Below are 14,190 nucleotides of genomic sequence, written 5' to 3' on the forward strand. Positions count from 1 at the left end.
CTCTCAGGTTCAGCACACTGCCAATGTGCATGCAGAGATTGAGCTCTGCTGTCCCTCTCGGGCATGCCACCCTGCTTTTCAGTTTCATTACAAGGATTCCCAGATGAAATCCATCCTCATGAGTAGCATTGAGGGAGAATTTAGGGGAATTCTTGCAAACGGTGTCTTTGCGCTGCACTAAGTACATCTGTTTAAGAAAGACAAGGGAACCCAGAAGGTATGCCATAGGGACCTTGGGCAGTATCATGTTTCAAAAAAACAGTGGTCCCTACTCGTGGACACAATGGTATACTAAACTGATAATCAAACACCTGATAAGTGTTATGTCTTTTGTCCAACCGGACAAGGAATTTATTTAACAATTCTCTTAATAAAACAGAATGAGTACATTAATAACAAGTGGGCACAGCCGTGACCCACAGCATTCAGACAAAACAGCGAACAGAATGGTAAAAGGAGCAAAGCAAAAATATGTCTGTGTACTTGTAGTCAGTGTTACAGACAAAGATTGTTATAACCACACCATTGCATTTCACAATATTTTAAATGTCATATTGCATAAGGGGGTTTTTTGGTCGACTTTTAACGCAATAGTTGACCAGAACCCCACTATCTGCCACAGCGCCGTTGACTTCTGCATATCGAGCTATTACGCTCCCGATCCAGATGACTCCCCTCGCTGGACAAGGCAGTACCGATTCCTCCGTTGTTCACGGTATCCGCTGATCCGATGCATTGCCTGTTGTAATACACAATTGCGTTAAAAGTCAATGTAATATTTAAAGACAACAATGACTATAATCTTGTCCTGATGATGATGCCCCTCATTTAACTTAAGGCATCAAAACGTCGTCGACCAAAAAAACCCCTTATGCAATATGACATTTAAAATATTGTGAAATGCAATGGTGTGGTTATAACAATCTTAGTCTGTAACACTGACTACAAGTACACAGACATATTTTTGCTTTGCTCCTTTTACCATTCTGTTTGTTGTTTTGTCTGAATGTTGTGGGTCACGGCTGTGCCCACTTGTTATTAATGTACTCATTCTGTTTTATTAAGAGAATTGTTAAATAAATTCCTTGTCCGGCTGGACAAAAGACATAACACTTATCGGGTGTTTGATTATCAGTTTAGTATACCATTGTGTCCACGAGTAGGGACCACTGTTTTTTGAAACATGGCACTAAGTACATCTGGCACGTCTTGAAGAATTTGGGTGGTCGCATCACAGAGCACTGCCATGCTACCGGGCCACAAGCACATCTGGACTGCACTCCTTGAGGAGAACGCTTGCTGAAAGCGTGTTGGAATAATGTCTTTACCCTAGATGCCCAACAGGGCTCTAAAGATCTGGTTTGCTGACAGCCCTCAGACAAACAAGGCTCAGGCCTGTCCCTCAGTAAGATGTGAGTCTCAGTTCAAATTAAGGTATCTTAGTTCTCAACCGCCTGCTCTAAATTAAATAATTTGATACTAAGACAGGATCAGTAAGGATCAGGAGTACAGTTCATCTGCATTCTCCGTGTCTCACGGCTCGATTGGGGGGGTCAGGCCGTCAAACATTGTGTCTGACCTGGAAGCACTAACGTGCATAAGCCACTGAGCTCTGCCTATATTTACTCTAGTTTTAATGTTTACATATGGGCAAACCCATGTAAACATCCAAACACCTTCCTATAACTTCATATTAAAGGTTTGAAGAGAACAAACTCAGCTGCAAATGTTCACAACCTAGAGGCTGTCATATATCCTACAAATCTCTCCTCTTGAGCCCCATTAGCAGCACCCATTGTACTTGGCTTTGTGTGTGAAGCTGGACCACCATGTGGCTACACACCTGCCCAGGTGCTGATTTCTGTAGCCCACCCCACAACCACAGTCACAAAAAATCAAATCAAGACAGAAGGTTGTATTGACGCCCGGTTCCACCAGAACTGACTCCAAATTACAATACTCTATGAGAACTTGTTGCACTTAAAAAGTGTCATAGAAGGCAATAAACTCCATCCGTCCTGCCAAATAATCTCTGGGAAGGGGTCTTTATACTATAGATCCTCCCTGTGGGAACTTTTTCAGGAGTACTGAGTTTTCAGCACGCTCGAGGGGCACCACCGCCTTAAACGCTCACCACCCGGTCTGGCAGTGCACGTCCTCTCTTGGGTTCAACCAGCTTCTTTAGTTCTTCTATTTCAGCTCCCTGCAGTCCTCGTTTTCTAAGCAGCTTCTCCTTCATGCAAGGGTACCTTCACTACCCCTCCTAAGTAGTCAGTCAGTTCCTTCCCTCAAGTTGGCCTGGAACAGCTTTTCCTGGGCGATTGCAGAACTCTCCAGTTTCCGGGCCCAAACCTCGCTAAGGGAAGTCGGCAGTCAGTGACCCGAACCCTAGGGCACAAAAGAGTTTCTCAGTTTTAACTAGTGTGGGCCCACAGTTCCAGGTGAATGATAAATCTTGGTACACTGACTGATGGTTTCTGCCCTTATACCAATCTTGCAGACTGAGTTAGTGTATTCCACAGGATCAGTTCTTGGATTGGTTTCAGGAATTCCCTGCTTTTTGCAAATTTCTCTGAGATTGGTCCAACCAAAGTCTTGGCCTCACAGAGTCAGCAGGAACTTTGGACATTTTTTTTAAACCTTTCTTTTTCTTTTTACATAGACAGTAAAACAGAGGTAGAGATTATCCGTAAAACGTTTACAGCTTGGAAAGGTCTACGCCTGAGTGCAAGATTACAAAAGGCTGCATGGTTACCAATCACTATACCAGTCACCCGACAGCACTAAGCTCATAGTAAGGACATCAGCATATCATGAGGCATCCTCCTCAGCCGAACATTCGCTTGTGTCTGTTACACGCTGATCGCTCAAGTGCACCTCAGGGTTTAGAAATGTGGCATAACTTCCTCCAGGACCTCTTCCAGCATCTCATCCCTCCTGCTAGCTTCATATGAACCTCTTCCGCCAGAGACCTCTCACGGACATCTCTCATCCAGTCATGCAGCGATGGGGAGCGCTTCCCCATCCAGGTTATCGCCACCTTGCACTTAACCAGGGCCAGGGGGAGCTATAGCAATTTATACTCCAATATGTGTTTCTTGGGCTTTGTGACTTGTCAGAGTAGACAATGTAGCGGGGATGACTGTACCGTCAGCCCCGTACCCCTTTTCACAGACTCCACCTCCAGAGTCCAGAAGACATGTACCTCATGGCAGCCCCAGGCCAAGTGCAGAAAGTCTGCCTCTGTAGCGCCTCACCATGGACATGCATCCAAGCATGCAGGGTCCATGCGGCTCAGAGCTACCGCGGTCATATAGGTGCAATGTAAATAGTTGCAATGTATCAACTTGAAGCGCGCATTGCAGGACACTGTGTGTGTGAGTGTGTTTATCGTTTTCCACTTTGAATCAGTCAAGGGGTCCGTCAGGTCCCCGGCCCAGACTGAGCGGGCCGTTGGAGGGGGACTATCACGTCTGATCTCATGGCACTACAAAGAAGGGAGATGAGCCTACGACCAGAGCCGCACGTTTGTATTATGTCCAGTGTTTGTGTTGTAGGTGGGGTAGTTGGGTATGTGAGCCACATCACCTCAGCCAGATCTAAGAGCCCAGCATATTGAAAGAACTGGACTTCATCCAGCCTGAAACAGTCACAAGCCTGCTCGTAGGAGATAAAGGTTTTGTTTGGATACAGGTCCGCCAACACCTGACAGCCATGCTTGAAAGGACATTCTATCCACATTTTCCTAACTGGAGTGAGTATCCATATAGAGAGTTCTCTATAGATGGTGCATGTTTTAATGCGCGCTCTACGCCCAATTGCCACACCTTTGCGGTCCGTTTGACCACATAGGGCATGTCCCCGGAGACCCCAGCACCCGCCATCAGGGCCGTTTGGAGTCTGTCTGGTTGGACCTGCCCCTTCATATGTCTTTTTTCCCAATTGGCCCCCTCATCCAGCCAGCGGGACGCATGCTGCATCTGTACTGCATAGCATTATAGATCCATTCTGGGTGCTTCAAGTCCCCCTCCTCATACCACTGTGTCAATACGTGCATGGCTACTCTACTACGATGGCCCGCCCAGAGCAGAGAGACCAACTCTGAGTTCAGTGGCCTAAATATATGCATGGGAAATTGGCACATCAAGTTCTGGTTCGCATATATGCACTGCGGCAGCACCATCGTCTTAGAGACCAATAGCCTACCCATACGGTAGAGCAGCAGTGAGTTCCAAAAGTTACTGAGCCTTTGAGCGCTTCTACCACCCTGGACACGTTGAGGCGAAGGGGTTGCGAGTCATCGTGTGTTACCTGCACTCCTAAATATCTCAAGTATCTTGATTCCCATCTCAACCCAAGATTCAGAAGTCGCTCCAGTGGCAACGCAACTAAATCAGCCAGAGGGAAGAGCAAGGAGTTGTGCTTATTTAGCCGTAGACCCGAATATGCTCTGAAATCTTCCAGGAACTGTAATATCCATGGTGTCACTATGTGAGGGGAGGAGATATAGAACAGGGCATCATCAGCGTATAGTGAGATTACCTGCGGGATCCCTTCAACATCTCTACCCCACCCTTAGAGATATTACTTGCGGGATCCCTTCAATATCTATACCCCACCCTTAGAGGTCCCTACGTGCCCAGACAGTGAGCGGTTCAATGGCTAGAGCGAAAAGCAATGGTGACAGCGGGCAACCCTGACTCCTTCCCCGCCCACGCATCCACTTCTCCGAGCAGCATGGACTCACCTGAGCACTCGGGTCAGTGTAAAGGAGTTTAACCCACCTGAACTTAGGGTAGAGTTAGAAGATCCCTGGCAGAGGGAGACCCAAAACAAAAGTCCAGAAGATGGAGGCTACCCCATTTTACTACCTTCAAACCTGTTGCGTAGGTACCACTTACCAGGAACAATAAAGCAGGAGAGTGCTTGAGGTTTTTCATACACTTCAAATGGGCCTTCTGTCTCCTACCTTATACACTATGATGCACTACAAAGAACCTCAGGACGCTTTGAGGAAGGTCTGCAATCAACATTTCTATGTGCTCTTTCCAGTTTCCCTCTTAATTGCCACCCTAGCTCAAGAAATCAAAATAAAATCCTAAATATGTAGCAAACACACACTACCGCACACACATAATTTACACATACACACGTCAACCATGTCTCAAACGTAGGGAGCCAACGATCTGGTTGCAAGGGATTGGCAGGCCAACTTAAAAAAAGAGGCAACGCTACAGAAGAGGTGAAAATAGAAAGGTCTGACCTGCTACTATAATCTGTTACCGCGCCACTACTCTACTACCATTCCCCCACAGTCCAAAGAACTTACAGTAGTCGCGCTCAGACAAGAAGGGCGCAGGTAGTGTGTCTCTGCAGACTAGAGAGCCCTGCTCTAGGTAGCATTTGTGTCGTGGCGGCCATGATTGTCTTGGACGGGAAGGCCTACCAAAATAAACAAAAAGACAGTCGTCCAAAATGATGAACTCAAGGCAGGAGTATATGCTCTCCAGAGAAAAAGGCGGGGTATTTTTCCACCCCAGCAATCCCCCTAGACCCTCGACGGTATTCCCTTTCAAAGGCCCTGTGCTCTCATAGGTCATGAAAAAGCCTGCTTTGTTAGGGCCCTGTAAATTTAATTACCTATTTCCCATACATGCCAATAGACCCGATTTATGCGGGAGACTACCGCTTTTTCAAGCCAAAAGTGGCTTTATTTCAGTGGCGTAGCAAGGTCAGGTGGTGCCCTGTGCAGAACATTTCGTGTCACCCCCGGCTTGACAAAAAGGCAAAAATATGTTTTTAAAACACATATTTTTGCCATTTTGCCACCCCCCTCAGTGATGAGACCAGGGGCGGTCCACACCCACCGCACCCCCCTTGCTACGCCTGCTTTTTAGGCCTCGCGACCTATCAATGCGCGCAAGCGCATCGAGCGGAGCGAGAATTCATGTCCTCAAAACGCTCGTGAAACCAAGGGTTTCGTTCGTGCGGTTTTGTTTAAGTTCACGTGAATCACGTGACCAAACAAGCACACGCATCAGCCTCCCTCCCTCCTATCGGCCGTACTTTCAGTTTTGCGGCCGCTCATCTTAGCAGCACATCAAAGGGCTTCGCCCAGCGTGCGCTCTGCGGCTTCTCCGCTTCTCCTCCCCTAATTATTCTTGGATGGCCGGCCGGCCGTACTTTCAGTTTCCCGGTGCTTCAAGTCTGGATTTCTCCTCCCCCTCCTCAGCCAGCTTCACCCAGGCCATCTGTTCCCCAGCTTCAGCACCTCCCCTCTCTCCCCGCACACAGCCTTCTTTGGATTTCTCCTCCCCCTCCCCAGCCAGCTTCCCCCAGGCCGTGTTCCCTCCCCTGCTACCCCATCCTCACTCATCCCTCGCACCCCTCCTCGCTCTTTTTAGTTTGTTGTTAAAAGCCACCGACAACCAATCAGTTAGTTAAAATAATCAAGTTACTGCTTTAGTTTTTTCCAAGTTTTAAAAAGACGGACCATTTTCATAAATATTAAAGGAAACTAGGCATGTAGTGTAAAATGTAACATGTTACCGAAAAAGGGCATTTTTGTTCAACGAAGCCATCGCAGCGTTCTGGTGACATCTGCAAGCCAATTACCCTCCCTTTGAGGTAGTGTGCCCCTTGGCACGCTATCCCTTGCTTTATATCCATTTAAACGTGTATTTGTGTACTTTCCTTCGAGCACGCGGCTCACTGTCCCGCTGTCTGCTCCGACGTTCCTCTGAGAGTCCCTTAATCACACTCATTTTCGGAAAGCTGAGTACTCCCTATATATGGCTTTGGGCAGGCACATTTTACTACATACACTGTGAACATTATTTTGCAGAGAAGCCAATTTTTTATTTTTTCATGATTTTGCTGAATGCCCGTTTCTCACAGTGCTCCCACATCTTGTTGTACGCAGTAGTTGCCTCGCTGCTGTCAAGCGCAGCAAGGAACTCGTGGAATATTATAGCGCATTCAAAAAGCACCCGCCGTGAACAAATCCAAACACATAAGACATGATAAACTTTACTTTGTTTCTTAACCGATAAATGTGTACTTTATTCACAGTAGCTTCGAACCGACCAGACTACGGGGTAGAACTCGAGGTCAAAGAGGTCAATACCAGCGACTGACATGTTTTACTTCTGCCTCAATCGTTTGATGCCTGCGTTCTGCAGAAGCTCACGAGGACAGAATTATATAAAGAAATAAAACATTTCTCAATTCTACCCCAAAGCGCTGCCAGGTGGCAGCCCCTTAACGCACTGGTTAAGGTAGTATCAAGACCTCGTTATATTCTAAACTTGTGCCACAAAGTGCTTTATTTAGAAAAAGAACAATGTGCATATTTGAAACAGACAAAATATGCAACACATGTTGAGGAAAGCAAATTCACACAAACCCAAAGTGAACGGGCGTGCACTTCCTCACAGAAAACAACACATCAGCGTGGATGTGCTGAGTCCGTGACGTCATGACCGCCGCCCACGGATGCAGTATCCACAGCGGTGCTGATTGGTCGTAGCAGGGAGGGGGCGTGGTAGCTGTGATATACTGTGGGAAGCTTGGACTTTCTGACCCATCGTTCACCTGAGCACCATAGAATATGTATTAGGGGCAACTCAGAAGGACCATATTTGTTCTCATAGTTATTTTATAAAACTGGCAGCACTGAGCATATTCAGAAAGTCCAACATTGCAGCTATGTTCTCTGATTGTGCATGACTGGCAACACGCCAGTGATGGATTCCCTAAAAGTGTAGATTCTTTCTTGTGAATGGGTTGAGGACCTCACCCTTTCCCTCACTTAGAGACCTACTCATAACCAGGATGGGAGTAAATAAAGACATTACATTTTCTTTACCACTGTCAATGACATCTCCCCTGACCAAAAGCGTGCATAGCTTGCTGAAATAACAAGCACTGGCGTTGCCAATAGGTCTCGCAGTAGGAAAGCTGGAGCTATTGGTTTTGTAAATGACAAAGCCCTTTATGTTTTTAAAATGAAAACAAAAATAAAAGGCATTGTTATTTGCAATTGTAATAGCTCCAACTTTCCTACTGCGAGACCTATTGGCAACGCCAGTGCTTGTTTTTAGCTGTCTCCCGCCTCAAATTGCTTTTTTTTAAATAGAAGTCAATGGGGAATTTTCATTCTCCCGATTTTTTATTTTAAATCTCCCACGTCCCTGTCCTAAAATGTTTGCATGTATGCTATTTCCTTACATAGACCCTTGCAGATTATCCTCCAGATGTCCAAGGTGGTCAAGATCAGGTCCTACACCCAAACTAAGGATCGTACGCCCTATTTAGAGCGCCACGCATGTGTGGTGGGACCTCTGTGCTGCAAATGGAGCTGCTGCTCTCTGTGTCCCTTTAGAGCACCGAAGGTCCAAACTGTGATTGAGGCACTTGATCCTTTCTTATGAATTCAGTTACCAACTCTGATTAATAATCTTTAGGTCAATTTACCATCCAATCAATCAAGCAATAAATGTGGCATGTGAAAACTGTGAATTAAGAATTTATTGCACCTCCAGCTCAGGGATTCCAACAGTATGTAGAGGAAGAGTTGGCAAAATACTTTGGACCTGGAAGGTGTTAGTAAAGAATCATGAAATCTTAAATGCTATACACTTTCTAATTTGTTTAGCATTAGCCCTTTTGGTTATCATTAAGGCTTCCGGTTTTCCATTTTTACAGATAAATACAGACAGAAAACAATGTTTTTGCTGTCTATATTTATTTAAAAAGGCAGAAAAATACTGAAAATTATGCTTCATGTAAGCGACTTTCCACCCTGTCCTTCATGAATTCTAGGCCATCTTTTGAGCGGATAGATAGCAGGGGAAATTAAAAACCAGGATGACATTTCCTTAAACACAGTCACATGTTGACATATATTTGTATATTATGCTAATATTTCTATGTAGGGTAGTGTTTTGCTATATTGGCTGTTTAATTTGCTAAAACACAACAGTCATCAAAGTATGATTGGATATTTATCAGTTAAATAAATGTGGAAATATACCAAGTTACCACTCTTTATTATTAAAACACAAAATAAATATGGATAAATACCAATAAGATGGCCAAAAAATAAATATACATAAACACAGACGGAAATGTTAAAAAAATAAATACCATAAAACTGGGAGCCCTAGTTATCATCCATGCACACATAAAATACGACTGAAATTTCTGATGGGACGCAGGAGTAGGTAATTTGTTTTAATGCTAAACCACCATTTTCTCCAGCCTAGTAATATGGAACTGATTTCCTCTTCTGCATACTTCTATATTCTTTTTCTTTGTACTTGGCATGTAATAAGAAAAAGTCAATGTGTTCCTATTGCAACTATTGGGCTGTATTTGAACACTGATGAATATTTATTGTAGTTCAATGGACAATAGAGTAAACCTCAGCGAGGAGTCATCCATAGCATTATTACTAGAAAAGAATGGAAGTGCTAACATATGTGTTATCTTGATGCTCAATTACAAAAGAGCATAAAAATGATTCTGGTGTCTTATTAGCTTTTCCATCCGAGTATAGGAGAGTGAAAGTCAGAGGAGCCACTCAATTCCATATACAACAGGTGATTCAATCCATTCAAAGACTTGACTCTAAAATGGGTACTCTAACCACTCTATAGTACAGCTTTCATAAACCTGTGTGGCAGTTTCTGTTGTATTGTGCTGCAGAATGTATATAATGGTTACTTCCCCTATGTGGGACACTGAAGTGCTGGATTACATTAGCAGCAGGCTATGCCATGTAGGATGTGAGGTTGAAAGGCCGTTGTGTTTGTGTTTTTTGATTTTATGTGGGAATTGTTTCCATATTGTGCGTGATGACCACTGATGTGCAGTTATCATGTTATCAAACGCGACACTTAGCAGTGTGGTGGGCAAAGGTTTAGAGTCAGACATGCAGTTTATGGTTTTCATTAGGCTGGCAGCTTTTACCCCTCCCACGCTCATGACGAGCTCAGCTCGTCATGAGCCACGATTCTCGTGTGCACATGACGAGCTGAGCTCGTCATGACCGTTAGAACGCTCGCACACTGGGCAAATTCCCCTGCTCTGCGAACGTTCTACACCAACGGGTGTGGTGAGCCCACGACCACCGTGGCTCATGACGAGCTGAGCTCGTCATGAGCACTGGGGCGCTGTGCGTGCCGCCCCCCCCCCAGCTCAGCAGGGGAATGACCCCAGCAGCCAAGGGGTTAAGCAGCTCCACATGTCTATTAGCTGTATTTTTTAGGATCATATTATACTTCGCTGGGTACTGCACTGGGTTGGCCAACCTTATATTTTGTTTAAAGGTGGTCCTGAACAGGCATGGTTGGAGAGAGAAATCGTGAGTAAATATGATGGGGTGGGCTTTATTACTGTCACCCCATGTCTGGAAGTGATTGTGAAATGTTAAAAATGGGCATAGTGTGTAGCTAGTTCGAAGCTTCAGTGATGGACAAAATTAGAGTCCTCGGGTCGAACAGTAGTATGTGATAGATCTTTTCGGTTTTTCCATGCCTACTAAGTTAGTGATCACTGATTTATTGGCTGGTACAGTATTGTGAGATGGACAAAATCCATAGCATATATGTCTTACATGAATGCAAGATAATTAGCTATAGTCAGCTGCAGATCACTGTGTTATTGTATCAGTGCGTGCCAGAGGGATATACATGTATTGACATTGCAATACAATACTCACGCTAACCATAGGTCAGCCCTTCTCACCCTACTTAGATAAAGAAAGCAGTGTGCTGGTTGTGTTCTTCCATATCTGTGGAGTTTAAATTATATATTGAGCTTGGCGGCTTATACTGAGAAAGCAGTGCCTCCTATGGATTTCATACGGTAAGGTGGTAGGACCATTCATGGTGCATTCCTGAAGCTCAGTGTCGTGTTTTGTTTGTATTTCTTGTATTTGACTTGAAGGTATAGTGATCCTTTTCCTTGGGGGGGTCAGTGGACAATGCAGAGTGCCTTCAACATTGCACTGCAACATTGCCCTTCTAGCTGTAGGTAACCTGTGATGTGTTTGCAGGACTGAAGTCTTACATTGTCTTGGGTAAAGGAGGAGAAGGAGTCTTTGCACATTATTTTGGATTAGATGTATTTTGCATATGATGAGCCTATGCGCTCCAAGGTATAGGGTGATTGCATAATCAAGCTTTGAGTTTACGAGAGTGAGGACGGCTTTAGAGTTTGTCGGTATCCAGAATCTGAGAAGATGTGACAGAGTCTTTTCATTGTGTAGAAGTGCTATTTGTGACTTTGCCATGTGGTATCAAGGATAGGTCTGAATTCATACTTACACCTAGGCTTCTGACTTCTCTTCATATTGTTGGTGGTGCCACAAGTTCCTTGGGACATAAGGCAGTAAATTGTTAATGTTGCCTCTGTTCACAGGTCATGGTTACTGTTGTTGTAGTATGAAGCTTTAGGAGGTTACTCATTATCCACGTGTTTATGGTAGGAAGGCAGTCATTTTCGAGTTGTAAAGGTTATCTGTGTCATCAATTTTTAGAATGATTTGAGAATTATCTGCATAATTTTAACAGGTGAGATTGAATGATTTAATCAGGTTTGGTAAGGGGTTAGGTAGATGATGAATAATAGAGGGTATATGTTGTACCCCTGAGGGATGCCAAAGTGTTGAGTGTGAGGAGGTGATCTGAATTGTGGTAGGCAAAATTGACTTTGTCTCTGACGAAAGAAGCAATACATTTTAGAGCATTTTCACATATCTCAAAATGATGAAGTATTTGTAGTAGCGAGTGGGGTGGACATTGTCAAATGCAGCTGATAAATACAAATGAGACCACTCTGTTATTCTACACTGTAAGTTAGAGGGATTCCCAAATAAATATGATGTCTGGCTCTGTGACTCTGTTTGGTCTGAAGCCACACTGCTGGTCTGACATAAATTATTTTCATCTGTAAATTTTGAAAGTTGAGTGAACACTGCTCTTTTGAATATTTTTCCAAGGGATTTTCAATTTGATATACGCCTGTAGTCAGGAGTTTGTCTTTGAGGAATGGTCTCATGTAGGAGGCTTTCAGCTCAGTGGGAATTAAGCTAGTTCAAAGGGATTGTTGAGTAAGCACCAAACTACCTCCCATGAACAGGTTGTATAAAGGAAATCTTTAATGATACTTTGAAGTAGTTGGGCTGAAGGTGACCTGGTGGTCTGCTTGGAATGATAATGTCAGGGAAATATTTGTATGAGAAAGTATGTAGTGGAGGAAGATTGATTTTGTCTCTTTGTGTTAGTTGGGTCATGTGTTGGGGTGGTATTAACGATGTGTTCCTTAAGGTAATTTTCAATGTAATTAATTTTTTAGAACGATGCTGTGTCCCAGAAGTCTTGCAATTGTGGTATTTCTATGTTTTGCACATTCAGAATTGCAGATTTCTGCTAGAATGTTGTGAAGTTCATAAGACGGCAGTCTGCTTCAGTTATGTGTGTGGTGTAGTGTGCTGTTTGTGGTTTTGGTGGTTCTTCTGTACGCACTGTTAAAGTGGAGTAGAGTACTTTGGTCTTGTTCATCTCTTGATGTTTTTCCCATTTGCATTGTAGTAGGTTGAGTTGTGTTGGTAGTTGAAGCCATTCTAAAGCTCAAAGACAACCCACAAATTTCAGGCAAACTACTCTGTCAAAAGGTACTTATCTGTGAACTGTCTTGTGGTTTTGGGGCCAGATCCTTTTAAAAGTGCCCCCGTACCAACAGAGGAAACACACAAGTCCTTATTCTTACATTGTTTTTCAATTTAAAAAGTGTTTCAAAACTTCATTTGCCACAGTAAAATCCCAATCCTGAATCACAGTATCCAAATGATTTTAACCTCACAAATTGAATGTACTTACGTGGCGACATGTCATGCTGGGATTTCCAGATGATCAATGTAGTTGCAGGGGTGCGTTTGTAGGTGGGTCCACTGATATGACTTGAGGAACAATCCAAAATCCATCACAAGCTCACTAGTTTCTGCTATTCACTCACAATTTGCATTTTTTGTGCTACATTTCTACATGCGGAAATTTACACCAGTTACATTTCCATATGAGAAATGGTTAAGCTTTTCAGGACATCTATACTTAAAGTGTACTCCAGACCTAGGAATTAACCTTCAGGCGTATATTCCAGACTTTTGTTTCAAGAACGTTTGTGAAGCAGACCCTAAGTTACAACTAAGTACATGAGACACAAATCATGTCTTCTATCCTAAAATTGATTACATTTTAGGCTTCAGGAAGTTGTCATGAACCTAAATGCCTTGTTTGTGAAAGATCTGGTTCACTGGAAGCCACTAGCCAATTTATTACCTCATCTAAATGTTATCCATTACAAGGACAATCGTCCTGGCTCAGAGAAGCTCTTCATCCAGGAGATGCAGCACAAAACTACCCCAGCACTTGTATGGAAAGTGGCATCTCAGCAGAGAGTGACTTATTGTTACAAGACATAGCACATCAAGTGGTTTCACACTTTTAGAACTCTTAACCAGGAAGTACATCATTGTCAATGGACTATTTTAGGGCTCCATCCTTACTCCTCCAGAAGGCAAATTGTCTGTTATGACAAAAACATCACCATGCCCAAGAAAACCACTTACAAACGGCACTAGAAGGACAAATCAACTGCAGTATAAAATACTCCTGGCCAGTAAACTTTAGAACTGGACCAGTTCTCATAGTAAAGTCTTCATGCTTCATGAATTTGACTGGACGGCCCAATATGAGAGTGATCTTTAGGTTTATGAGCAATGAACCGGAAAGACATAATAGATTAGAATTGAAGAATACAAGCTTGAACTGTAACAGGACAATGTGAGCTTGATCTTCAGGCTGATCACTGCAAGGTTAGTCAGTGGCATAGGCTTTTGGTATTCTGGCATTGATTACAAATGACAGAATCACCTAATGGTCAGAAGATCAAACCATAAGAGAGTAGCAGCTTCGTGAGTCACAATTTGAATAGAGTGTATTGTCCTGAAGTAGGTAACTCTTGAAAGGAAAGGAAAGGAAAGGAAAGGAAAGGAAAGGAAAGGAAAGGAAAGGAAAGGAAAGACTTAGAACTTAGCCACAATGGATTGAGTTTGATCCCATTCAAAGAAGGGACACACCTTGATCTTATGGTGAAATTAGAATAGGCTCTCTGACAAATCATTAC

Source organism: Lissotriton vulgaris, chromosome 12, assembly GCF_964263255.1.
Source record: "Lissotriton vulgaris chromosome 12, aLisVul1.2, whole genome shotgun sequence".
In the NCBI taxonomy this organism is placed as follows: domain Eukaryota; kingdom Metazoa; phylum Chordata; class Amphibia; order Caudata; family Salamandridae; genus Lissotriton; species Lissotriton vulgaris.